This window comes from Arachis stenosperma, chromosome 5, assembly GCF_014773155.1.
Source record: "Arachis stenosperma cultivar V10309 chromosome 5, arast.V10309.gnm1.PFL2, whole genome shotgun sequence".
Lineage (NCBI taxonomy): Eukaryota > Viridiplantae > Streptophyta > Magnoliopsida > Fabales > Fabaceae > Arachis > Arachis stenosperma.
This window is the reverse complement of record NC_080381.1, coordinates 35,566,959-35,580,883: the sequence shown is the minus strand read 5'-3', so window position 1 is coordinate 35,580,883 and position 13,925 is coordinate 35,566,959. Positions and strand designations below refer to the sequence as shown.

Genomic DNA, 13,925 nt, shown 5'->3' with positions numbered 1-13,925 from the left:
ATAGATTGAAATTACTCATAGTATTTTATTTGTAACCATATATTCTTTGAGAGATTTCATATAACTTTTAAAGTTCACTATCTCGTATTGTAAAGAAAGAGTTTTGTAGCTCTTCATGATTATTGAGTGACTTAGAGGTTATTTTCTCTAACTGATGAGGCTTATTAAATACTATAGTCAGTGATGATATCTAAGATCATCAAGCACTCAAAGATATACCCTATCAATATATACCCTACCTATGAGTACTGATGAGCGGATAATTTATACGCTTTTTGGCATTGTTTTTAGTATGTTTTTAGTATGATTTAGTTAGTTTTTAGTATAATTTTTATTAGTTTTTAGTTAAAAATCACTTTTCTGGACTTTACTATGAGTTTGTGTGTTTTTCTGTGATTTCAGGTATTTTCTGGCTGAAATTGAGGGACCTGAGCAAAAATCTGATTCAGAGACTGAAAAGGACTGCAGATGCTGTTGGATTATGACATCCCTGCACTCGAAGTGAATTTTCTGGAGCAAAAGAAGCCCAATTGGCGCGTTCTCAACGGCGTTGGAAAGTAGACATCCTGGGCTTTTCAGCAATATATAATAGCCCATACTTTGCCCGAGATTTGATGGCCCAAACCGGCGTTCCAAATCAGCTCAAGAATGCCCGGCGTTAAACGCCGGAATTGGCACAAGAATGGGAGTTAAACTCCCAAACTGGCACAAAAGCTGGCGTTTAACTCCAAGAAGAGTCTCTACACGAAAATGCTCCAATGCTCAGCCCAAGCACACACCTAGTGGGCTCGGAAGTGGATTTTTATGTCATTTACTCATCTTTGTAATTCTTAAGCTACTAGTTCCCTATAAGTAGGACCTTTTGCTATTGTATTTGACATCTTGGTAGCTATCTTTAGTCTTATGCTATCTTAGATCATTGGGAGGCTGGCCTCACGGCCATGCCTAGACCTTGTTCTTATGTATTTTCAACGGTGGAGTTTCTACACACCATAGATTAAGGTGTGGAGCTCTGCTGTACCTCGAGTATTAATGCAATTACTATTGTTCTTCTATTCAATTCAGCTGGTTCTTATTCCAAGATATTCATTCGCACTCAAGAACTTGATGAATGTGATGATTATGTGACACTCATCATCATTCTCACTTATGAACGCGTGCCTGACAACCACTCCCGTTCTACAAGCAAACAAGGCTTGAATGTTTATCTCTTAGATTCTTTAACCGGAATCTTCGTGGTATAAGCTAGAATTGATGGCGGCATTCAAGAGAATCCGGAAGGTCTAAACCTTATCTGTGGTATTCTGAGTAGGATTCAATGATTGAATGACTGTGACGAGCTTCAAACTCGCGATTGTGGGGCGTTAGTGGCAGACGCAAAAGAATCACTGGATTCTATTCCGACATGATCGAGAACCCACAGCTGGATAGCCGTGCCGTGACAGGGTGCGTTGAACATTTCCACTGAGAGGACGGGACTGTAACCATTGACAACGGTGATGCCCAACATACAGCTTGCCATGGAAAGGAGTAAGAAGGATTGGATGAAGACAGTAGGAAAGCAGAGAGACGGAAGGGACAAAGCATCTCCATTCGCTTATCTGAAGTTCTCACCAATGATTTACATAAGTATCTCTATCCTTATCTTTATCTTTTATTCATATATCATCCATAACCATTTGAGTCTGCCTGACTGAGATTTACAAGGTGACCATAGCTTGCTTCATACCAACAATCTCCGTGGGATGGACCCTTACTCGCGTAAGGTTTATTACTTGGACGACCCAGTGCACTTGCTGGTTAGTTGTGCGAAGTTGTGTTTATGCCATGGTATTGAGCACCAAGTCTTTGGGGCCATTACTAGGGATTATTTGAGTAGTGAAGAAAAGAGATCACAATTTCGTGCACCAAGTTTTTGGCGCCGTTGCCGGGGATTGTTTCGAGTATGGACAACTGACGGTTCATCTTGTTGCTTAGATTAGGTATTTTTCAGAGTTCTTAAGAATGAATTCTAGTATTTCAAAGTGATGATCTTATCATCACCAAAGCTGATTGATTCTCATCAATTTAGCTCTTGAATGCAATGTCCTGCTGAAGCTTGGCTATCCATGTCTAATTCCTTTAGACTGAAGCTTTAGACTAACATTGCATGATTCCTGAGATTCTCATTAAGAATTTTGATACCTTTATTTTCTTTTCCACTTAATTTTCGAAAAATCCAAAAAATTACAAAATCATAAAAACCAAAAATATTTTATGTTTCTTGTTTGAGTCCAGTGTCTCATTTTAAGTTTGGTGTCTTGCATGCATTGTTTATTTGATCTTGGTTCTTTTTCAAGTCAATAATACAGGAAACTGAAGATTCAGTACATGCAGCAGAGGAATTATACAGAAAAATCTGAGCGTTCAAAACGCCCAGTGAAGAAGGAAAAACTGGCGTTTAAACGCTAGCCAGGATACCTGGTGATGAGCGGATAATTTATACGCTTTTTGGCATTATTTTTAGGTAGTTTTTAGTAAGTTCAAGCTACTTTTAGGGATGTTTTCATTAGTTTTTATGTTAAATTCACATTTCTAGACTTTACTATGAGTTTGTGTGTTTTTCTGTGATTACAGGTAATTTCTGGCTGAAATTGAGGGACTTGAGCAAAACTCTGAAAAAGGCTGACAAAAGGACTGCTGATGTTGTTGGAATCTGACCTCCCTTCACTCAAAGTGGATTTTCTGGAGCTACAGAACTCCAAATGACGCGCTCTCAACGGCGTTGGAAAGTAGACATCCAGAGCTTTCCAGAAATATATAATAGTTCATACTTTATTCGGAAATTGATGACGTAATTTGGCGTTAAACGCCAAGTACATGCTGCTGTCTAGAGTTAAACGCCAGAAACACGTCATGATCCGGAGTTGAACGCCCAAAACACGTTATAACTTGGAGTTCAACTCCAAGAAAAGCCTCAGCTCGTGGATAGATCAAGCTCAGCCCAAGCATACACCAAGTGCGCCCCGGAAGTGGATTTATGCATCAATTACTTGCTCATGTAAACCCTAGTAGCTAGTCTAGTATAAATAGGATGATTTACTATTGTGTTAGACATCTTTTGACAGTTTAATCTTTTGACTGTTTAGCCTTTGATTATTCGGTCTCTTGATCATTCAGGGGGGCTGGCCATTCGGCCATGCCTGAACCTTTCACTTATGTATTTTCAACGGTGGAGTTTCTGCACACCATAGATTAAGGGTGTGGAGCTCTGCTGTACCTCAAGTTTCAATACAATTATTATTACTTTCTATTCAATTCTCTTTTATTCTTATTCCAAGATATACGTTGCACAACACTTTGATGAATGTGATGATCCGTGACACTCATCATCATTCTCACCTATGAACGCGCGTGATTGATAACCACTTCCGTTCTACCTTAGGCCAGGCGCATATCTCTTAGATTCCCCAACAGAATCTTCGTGGTATAAGCTAGAATTGATGGCGGCATTCATGAGAATCTGGAAGGTCTAAATCTTGTCTGTGGTATTCCGAGTAGGATTCTGGGATTGAATGACTGTGACGAGCTTCAAACTCTTGAAGGCTGGGCGTGATGACAAACGCAAAAGAATCAAGGGATTCTATTCCAATCCGATTGAGAACCGACAGATGATTAGCCGTGCCGTGACAGAGCATAGGACCATTTTCACTGAGAGGATGGGATGTAGCCATTGACAACGGTGATGCCCTACATACAGCTTGCCATGGAAAGGAGTAAGAAGGATTGGATGAAAGCAATAAGAAAGTAGAGATTCGAAAGGATTCCAGCATCTCTGCACGCCTATCTGAAATTTCCACTATTGATTTACATAAGTATTTCTATCCCTTTTTATTTTCTATTTATTATTAATTTTCGAAACCCATAACCATTTAATCTGCCTAACTGAGATTTACAAGGTGACCATAGCTTGCTTCATACCAACAATCTCTGTGGGATCGACCCTTACTCGCGTAAGGTTTATTACTTGGACGACCCAGTACACTTGCTGGTTAGTTGAACGGAGTTGTGAAAAGAAAGTGCTGAGTTAATGTTTTTGTGCACATACCAAAGAGCCAATATTGTTGATCACAATTTCGTCCACCACCTGGCTGGGTGTTTAACGCTCAAAAAGGTAGCATTTTGGGCGTTAAACGCCAGAATGGATACCATTCTGGGCGTTTAATGCCAGGATGGCACAAGAGGGAAGATTTTGTTTTTAATGCAAATTTTTTCCAAGTTTTCAAAGTTTTTCAAAATCAAATCTTTTTCAAATCATATATTTTCAATCAAATCTTTTTCAAAATCAATTTCTTTCCATTTTCAAAAATACTTGCTATCAATTAATGATTTGATTCAACATTTCAAGTATGTTGCCTTTGCTGTTGAGAAAGGTTTAATGTTTGAATCATATCTTTTCTTGTTAGGAAAGTCATTAATTTTCAAAATCAAATCTTTTTAAATTGTTTTTCAAATCATATCTCTTCAATCATATCTTTTTCAAAAAAGTTTTCAATCATATCTTCTTCAAAATCTTTTTCAAAATGTTTTTAAAATCTTTTACTTAATTTTCGAAAAATCTCTTCCCCTCTTCTCACATCCTTCTATTTATGGAGTACCACTCCTCCTCAATGCACAATTCGAACTCTATCTCACTAAGTTCGAATTCTTCTACCTCTTTCTTCTATTTTTCTGTTCCTCTGACACCTCAAGGAATCTCTATACTGTGACATAGAGGATTCCACATTTTCTTGTTCTCTTCTCTTTCATATGAGCAGAAGCAAAGACAAAAGCATTCTTGTTGAGGCTGACCCTGAACCTGAAAGGACCTTGAAGCGAAAGCTAAGAGAAGCTAAAGCACAATTCTCTGTAGAGGACTGGTGGACGAAATTGTGATCACTACAACTTCGCACAACTAACCAGCAAGTGCACTGGGTCGTCCAAGTAATAAACCTTACGCGAGTAAGGGTCGATCCCACGGAGATTGTTGGTATGAAGCAAGCTATGGTCACCTTGTAAATCTTAGTCAGGCAGACTCAAATGGGTATAGATGATGAATAAAACATAAAGATAAAGATAGAGATACTTATGTATTCCATTGGTGAGAACTTCAGATAAGCGAATGGAGATGCTTTATCCCTTCCGTCTCTCTGCTTTCCTACTGTCTTCATCCAATCCTTCTTACTCCTTTCCATGGCAAGCTTATGCAAGGGTTTCACCGTTGTCAGTGGCTACCTCCCATCCTCTCAGTGGAAATGTTCAACGCACCCTGTCACGGCACGGCTATCCAGCTGTCGGTTCTCGATCGGGCCGGAATAGAATCCAATGATTCTTTTGCGTCTGTCACTAACGCCCCGCCCTCAGGAGTTTGAAGCACGTCACAGTCATTCAATCATTGAATCCTACTCAGAATACCACAGACAAGGTTAGACCTTCCGGATTCTCTTGAATGCCGCCATCAGTTTTTGCCTATACCACGAAGACTCTGATCTCACGGAATGGCTGGCTCGTTTGTCAGGCGAGCGCTCGGTTGTCAGGCGATCAACCATGCATCGTGTATCAGGAATCCAAGAGATATTCACCCAATCTAAGGTAGAACGGAGGTGGTTGTCAGTCACACGTTCATAGGTGAGAATGATGATGAGTGTCACGGATCATCACATTCATCAAGTTGAAGAACAAGTGATATCTTGGAACAAGAACAAGCGGAATTGAATGGAAGAACAATAGTAATTGCATTAATACTCGAGGTACAGCAGAGCTCCACACCTTAATCTATGGTGTGTAGAAACTCCACCGTTGAAAATACATAAGAACAAGAGTGATCATTGGCTTCGGTCCCAGAGAGGGAACCAGAAGAACCAAGATGAAAATACAATAGTAAAAGGTCCTACTTATAGGGAACTAGTAGCTTAAGAATTACAAAGATGAGTAAATGACATAAAAATCCACTTCTGGGCCCACTTGGTGTGTGCTTGGGCTGAGCAATGAAGCATTTTTCGTGTAGAGACTCTTCTTGGAGTTAAACGCCAGCTTTTGTGCCAGTTTGGGCGTTTAATTCCCACTTTGGTGCCAGTTCCGGCGTTTAACGCTGGGAATTCTGAAGGTGACTTTGAACGCCGGTTTGGGCCATCAAATCTTGGGCAAAGTATGGACTATTATATATTGATGGAAAGCCCAGGATGTCTACTTTCTAACGCCGTTGAGAGCACGCCAATTAGGCTTCTGTAGCTCCAGAAAATCCACTTCGAGTGCAGGGAGGTCAGAATCCAACAGCATCTGCAGTCCTTTTCAGTCTCTGGATCAGATTTTTGCTCAGGTCCCTCAATTTCAGCCAGAAAATACCTGAAATCACAGAAAAACACACAAACTCGTAGTAAAGTCCAGAAAAGTGAATTTTAACTAAAAACTAATAAAAATATACTAAAAACTAACTAGATCATACTAAAAACATACTAAAAACAATGCCAAAAAGCGTACAAATTATCCGCTCATCACAACACCAAACTTAAATTGTTGCTTGTCCTCAAGCAACTGAAAATCAAATAAGATAAAAAGAAGAGAATATGCAATGAATTCCAAAAACATCTATGAAGATCAGTATCAATTAGATGAGCGGGACTTTTAGCTTTTTGCCTCTGAATAGTTTTGGCATCTCACTCTATCCTTTGAAATTCAGAATGATTGGCTTCTTTAGGAACTCAGAATCCAGATAGTGTTATTGATTCTCCTAGTTAAGTATGATGATTCTTGAACACAGCTACTTATTGAGTCTTGGCCGTGGCCCAAAGCACTCTGTCTTCCAGTATTACCACCGGATACATACATGCCACAGACACATAATTGGGTGAACCTTTTCAGATTGTGACTCAGCTTTGCTAGAGTCCCCAATTAGAGGTGTCCAGGGTTCTTAAGCACACTCTTTTTGCCTTGGATCACACTTTATTTCTTTCTTTTTCTTTTTCTTTTTCTCTTTTTCCCCCTTTTTTTTCGTTTTTTTTGTATTCACTGCTTTTTCTTGCTTCAAGAATCATTTTTATGATTTTTCAGATCCTCAGTAACATGTCTCCTTTTTCATCATTCTTTCAAGAGCCAACATTCATGAACCACAAATTCAAAAGACATATGCACTGTTTAAGCATACATTCAGAAAACAAAAGTGTTGCCACCACATCAAAATAATTAATCTGTTATAAAATTCAAAATTCATGCAATTCTTCTCTTTTTCAATTTAAGAACATTGTTTATTTAAAGAAAGGTGATGGATTCATAGGACATTCATAACTTTAAGGCATAGACATTAAGACACTAATGATCACAAGACACAAACATAGATAAACATAAGCACTAAAATTCGAAAAACAGAAAAACAAAAAACAAGGAAATTAAAGAACGGGTCCACCTTAGTGATGGCGGCTTGTTCTTCCTCTTGAAGATCCTATGGAGTGCTTGAGCTCCTCAATGTCTCTTCCTTGTCTTTGTTGCTCCTCTCTCATGATTCTTTGATCTTCTCTAATTTCATGGAGGAGGATGGAATGTTCTTGGTGCTCCACCCTTAGTTGTCCCATGTTGGAACTTAATTCTCCTAGGGAGGTGTTAATTTGCTCCCAATAGTCTTGTGGAGGAAAGTGCATCCCTTGAGGCATCTCAGGGATCTCATGATGAGAGGGTTCTCTTGTTTGCTCCATCCTTTTCTTAGTGATGGGCTTGTCCTCATCAATGGGGATGTCTCCCTCTATGTCAACTCCAACTGAATAACAGAGGTGACAAATGAGATGAGGAAAGGCTAACCTTGCTAAGGTAGAGGACTTGTCCACCACCTTATAGAGTTCTTGGGCTATAACCTCATGAACTTCTACTTCTTCTCCAATCATGATGCTATGGATCATGATGGCCCGGTCTAGAGTAACTTCAGACCGGTTGCTAGTGGGAATGATTGAGCGTTGGATAAACTCCAACCATCCTCTAGCCACGGGCTTGAGGTCATGCCTTCTTAATTGAACTGGCTTCCCTCTTGAATCTCTCTTCCATTGGGCGCCCTCTTCACAAATGTCAGTGAGGACTTGGTCCAACCTTTGATCAAAGTTGACCCTTCTAGTGTAAGGATGTTCATCTCCTTGCATCATAGGCAAGTTGAATGCCAACCTCACATTTTCCGGACTAAAATCCAAGTATTTCCCCCGAACCATAGTAAGCCAATTCTTTGGATCCGGGTTCACACTTTGATCATAGTTCTTGGTGATCCATGCATTGGCATAGAACTCTTGAACCATTAAGATTTCGACTTGTTGAATGGGGTTGGTAAGAACTTCCCAACCTCTTCTTCGGATCTCATGTCGGATCTCCGGACATTCACTCTTTTTGAGTGAAAAAGGGACCTCGGGGATCACCTTCTTCAAGGCCACAACTTCATAGAAGTGGTCTTGATGCACCCTTGAGATGAATCTCTCCATCTCCCATGACTCGGAGAAAGAAGCTTTTGCCTTCCCTTTCCTCTTTCTAGAGGTTTCTCCGGCCTTGGATGCCATAAATGGTTATGGAAAAACAAAAAGCAATGCTTTTACCACACCAAACTTAAAAGGTTTGCTCGTCCTCAAGCAAAAGAAGAAAGAAGAGAGTAGAAGAAGAAGAAATGAGGAAGAAGGGAATGGCTTTGTGTTCGGCCAAAGAGGGGGAGAAGTGGTGTTTTGGTTGTGTGAAAATGAAGGAGTGAAGAAGGGTTTATATAGGAGAGGGGGGCTCATGGTTCGGTCATGTATGGGTGGGTTTGGGAGGGAAAGTGGTTTGAATTTGAAGGGTGAGGTAGGTGGGGTTTTATGAAGGATGGATGTGAGTGGTGAAGAAAAAGATGGGATTTGATAGGTGAAGGGTTTTTGGAGAAGAGGTGTTGAGGTGATTGGTGAATGGGTGAAGAGAAAAGAGGGTGGTGGGGTTGTTGGGGATCATGTGGGGTCCATAGATCCTGAGGTGTCAAGGAAAAGTCATCCCTGCACCAAGTGGCAAGAAAATTTGCATTTTGTGCCAAATCTGGCGTTAAACGCCGGGCTGGTGCCCATTTCTGGCGTTTAACGCCAAGTGATTGCCCTTTTCTGGCGTTTAACGCCAGTCTGGTGCCCCTTTCTGGCGTTAAACGCCCAGAATGGTGCCAGACTGGGCGTTAAACGCCCAACTGCTAGTCTTACTGGCATTTAAACGCCAGCAACATCTTTCTCCAGGGTGTGCTGTTTTTCTTTCTGTTTTTCATTCTGTTTTTGCTTTTTCAATTGTTTTTGTGACTTTTCATGATCATCAACCTACAGAAAACATAAAATAACAAAGGAAAATAGATAAAATATAACATTGGGTTGCCTCCCAACAAGCGCTTCTTTAATGTCAGTAGCTTGACAGAGGGCTCTCATGGAGCCTCACAAATGCTCAGAGCAATGTTGGAACCTCCCAACACCAAACTTAGAGTTTGAATGTGGGGGTTCAACACCAAACTTAGAGTTTGGTTGTGGCCTCCCAACACCAAACTTAGAGTTTGACTGTGGGGGCTCTATTTGACTCTGTTTTGAGAGAAGCTCTTCATGCTTCCTCTCCATGGTGACAGAGGGATACCCTTGAGCCTTAAACACAAGGGATTCTTCATTCACTTGAATGATCAATTCACCTCCATCAACATCAATCACAGCCTTTGCTGTGGCTAGGAAGGGTCTGCCAAGGATGATGGATTCATCCATGCATTTCCCAGTCTCTAGGACTATGAAATCAGCAGGGATGTAATGGTCTTCAATCTTCACCAAAACATCCTCTACAAGTCCATAAGCTTGTTTTTTTTTGAATTGTCTGCCATCTCTAGTGAGATTCTTGCAGCTTGTACCTCAAAGATCCCTAGCTTCTCCATTACAGAGAGAGGCATGAGGTTTACACTTGACCCTAAGTCACACAGAGCCTTCTTGAAGGTCATGGTGCCTATGGTACAAGGTATTGAAAACTTCCCAGGATCTTGTCTCTTTTGAGGTAATTTCTTCCTAGACAAGTCATCCAGTTCTTTGGTGAGCAAAAGAGGCTCATCCTCCCAAGTCTCATTTCCAAATAACTTGTCATTTAGCTTCATGATTGCTCCAAGGTATTTAGCAACTTGCTCTTCAGTGACATACTCATCCTCTTCAGAGGAAGAATACTCATCAGAGCTCATGAATGGCAGAAGTAAATTTATTGGAATCTCTATGGTCTCATTTTGAGCCTCAGATTCCCATGGTTCCTCATTGGGGAACTCAGTGGAGGCTAGTGCACGCCCATTGAGGTCTTCCTCAGTGGCGTTCACTTCCTCTCCTTCCTCTCCAAATTCGGCCATGTTGATGGCCTTGCACTCTCCTTTTGGATTTTCTTCTGTATTGCTTGGAAGAGTACTAGGAGGGAGTTCAGTAACTTTCTTGCTCAGCTGTCCCACTTGTGCCTCCAAATTCCTAATGGAGGACCTTGTTTCAGTCATGAAACTTTGAGTGATTTTGATTAGATCAGAGACCATGGTTGCTAAGTCAGAGGGGTTCTGCTTAGAATTCTCTGTCTGTTGCTGAGAAGATGATGGAAAAGGCTTGCCATTGCTAAACCTGTTTCTTCCACTATTATTGTTGTTGAAACCTTGTTGAGGTCTCTGTTGATCCTTCCATGAGAAATTTGGGTGATTTCTCCATGAAGAATTATAGGTGTTTCCATAGGGTTCTCCTAGGTAATTCACCTCTTCCATTGAAAGGTTCTCAGGATCATAAGTTTCTTCTTCAGATGAAGCATCCTTAGTACTGACTGGTGCATTTTGCATTCCAGACAGACTTTGAGAAATCAAATTGACTTGCTGAGTCAATATCTTATTCTGAGCCAATATGGCATTCAGAGTATCAATCTCAAGAACTCCTTTCTTCTGACTTGTCCCATTGTTCACAGGATTCCTTTCAGAAGTATACATGAATTGGTTATTTGCAATCATTTCAATGAACTCTTGAGCTTCTGTAGGCATCTTCTTCAGATGAAGATATCCTCCAGCAGAGCTATCCAAAGATATCTTGGATAGTTCAGATAGACCATCATAGAAAATACCTATGATGCTCCATTCAGAAAGCATGTCAGAAGGACATTTTCTGATTAATTGTTTGTATCTTTCCCAAGCTTCATAGAGGGATTCACCTTCCTTCTGTCTGAAGGTTTGGACTTCCACTCTAAGCTTACTCAATTTTTGAGGTGGAAAGAACTTTGCCAAGAAGGCATTGACTAGCTTTTCCCAATAGTTTAGGCTGTCTTTAGGTTGTAAGTCCAACCATATTCTAGCTCTGTCTCTTACAGCAAAAGGGAATAGCATAAGTCTGTAGACCTCAGGGTCAACCCCATTAGTCTTGACAGTGTCACAGATTTGCAAGAATTCAGCTAAGAACTGATGAGGATCTTCCAATGGAAGTCCATGGAACTTGCAATTCTGTTGCATTAGAGAAACTAATTGAGGCTTAAGCTCAAAGTTGTTTGCTCCAATGGCAGGGATAAAGATGCTTCTCCCATAGAAGTTGGGAGTAGGTGCAGTAAAGTCACCCAGCACCTTCCTTGCATTGTTGGCATTGTTGTTATTTTCGGCTGCCATGTCTTCTTCTTCTCTGAAGATTTCTGTTAGGTCCTCGGAGAGTTGTGCCTTAGCTTCTCTTAGCTTTCGCTTCAAGGTCCTTTCAGGTTCAGGGTCAGCTTCAACAAGAATGCCTTTGTCTTTGTTCCTGCTCATATGAAAGAGAAGAGAACAAGAAAATATGGAATCCTCTATGTCACAGTATAGAGATTCCTTGAGGTGTTAGAAGAACAGAAAAATAGAAGAAAGAGGCAGAAGAATTTGAACTTAGTGAGACAGAGTTTGAATTGTGCATTGAGGAGGAGGGATACTCCATAAATAGAAGGATGTGAGAAGAGAGGAAGAAATTTTCGAAAATTAAGTGAAAGATTTTAAGAACATTTTGAAAAATTGATTGATAATTTTTGAAAACTAAAAGTGGGAAAGAAATCAAGTGATCTTTGAAAAAAAAATATGATTGAAAACTATTTTTGAAAAAGATGTGATTAAAAAGATATGTTTGAAAAATTATGCTTTTAAAAAGATATGATTGAAAAGATATGATTTGAAAACAATTTTAAAAAGATTTGATTTTAAAATTAATGACTTGGCTAACAAGAAAAGATTTGATTCAAACTTTAAACCTTTCTCAACAGAAAAGGCAACATACTTAAAATGTTCAATCAAATCATTAATTGTTAGCAAGTATCTTTGAAAAAGGAAAGAGATTGATTTTGAAAACATTTGATTGAAAAGATATGATTTGAAAAAGATTTGATTTTGAAAAACTTTGAAAACTTGAAAAAAAAAATTGATTTGAAAACAAAATCTTCCCTCTTGTGCCATCCTGGCGTTAAACGCCCAGAATGGTGCACATTCTGGCGTTTAACGCCCAATGCACTACCTTTTTGGGCGTTAAACGCCCAACCAGGCACCCTGGCTGGCGTTTAAACGCCAGTCTGTCCTTCTTCACTGAGCGTTTTGAACGCCCAGCTTTTTCTGTATAATTCCTCTGCAGTATGTTCTGAATCTTCAATTCTCTGTATTATTGACTTGAAAAGACACAAATTAAAAATATTTTTGGATTTTTAATAGTGAGGAATAATCAAAATGCAACTAAAATCAAATAGATAATGCATGCAAGACACCAAACTTAGCAGTTTGTATACTACTGACACTAACAACATGAGAATGCATATGAGAAATAACAAAACACTCAAGTCAATAGAATTCAAAGATCAAAACAAGGAAATCATCAAGAATAACTTGAAGATTAATGAAGACTGGTGCACGAAATTGCAATCACACTTTTGCAATCCCGCACAACTAACCAGCAAGTGCACTTGGTCGTCCAAGTAATACCTTACGTGAGTAAGGGTCGATCCCACGGAGATTGTCGGCTTGAAGCAAGCTATGGTTATCTTGTAAATCTTAGTCAGGATATCAGAAATTATCAGGATTGATTGTGAAAAGCAAAAGAACATGAAATAAGTACTTGTTTAGCAGTAATGGAGAATAGGTTGAGGTTTTGGAGATGCTCTATCTTCTGAATCTCTGCTTTCCTACTGTCTTCTTCATCAAACACGCAAGGCTCCTTCCATGGCAAGCTGTATGTAGGGTTTCACCGTTGTCAGTGGCTACCTCCCATCCTCTCATTGGAAATGTTCAACGCACCCTGTCACGGCACGGCTATCCATCTGTCGGTTCTCAATCAGGCCGGAATAGAATCCAGTGATTCTTTTGCGTCTGTCACTAACGCCCCGCCTTCAGGAGTTTGAAGCTCGTCACAGTCATTCAATCATTGAATCCTACTCAGAATACCACAGACAAGGTTTAGACCTTCCGGATTCTCTTGAATGCCGCCATCAGTTCTAGCTTATACCACGAAGATTCCGGTTAAAGAATCCAAGAGATATCTACTTAATCTAAGGTAGAACGGAGGTGGTTGTCAGGCACACGTTCATAGTTGAGAATGATGATGAGTGTCACGGATCATCACATTCATCCGGTTTAAGAACAAGTAATATCTTAGAATGGAAGCAAGCATGATTGAATAAGAAACAGTAGTAATTGCATTAATCCATCAAGACACAGCAGAGCTCCTCACCCCAACCATGGGGTTTAGAGACTCATGCCGTGGAAGGTACACAAAGAAACGTGTAAAGTGTCATGAGGTACAGTTACAATGTCAAAAGATCCTATTAATAGTGAACTAGTAACCTAAGGTTTACAGAAATGAGTAAATGACAGAAAAATCTACTTCCGGGCCCACTTGGTGTGTGCTTGGGCTGAGCATTGAAGCTTTCATGCGTAGAGACCTTTTCTGGAGTTAAACGCCAGC

The 13,925-nt window shown here is 40.1% G+C and overlaps 1 non-coding gene across 1 annotated transcript; it reads left to right on the top strand.

Moving 5' to 3' along the window:
* The first annotated feature begins 11,113 nt into the window (after nucleotides 1-11,113).
* LOC130932239 (small nucleolar RNA R71) lies at nucleotides 11,114-11,221 on the top strand. Its single transcript, XR_009067398.1, has one exon. It is a non-coding gene; the product is annotated as a small nucleolar RNA R71 (small nucleolar RNA).
* Nucleotides 11,222-13,925: the final 2,704 nt, after the last annotated feature.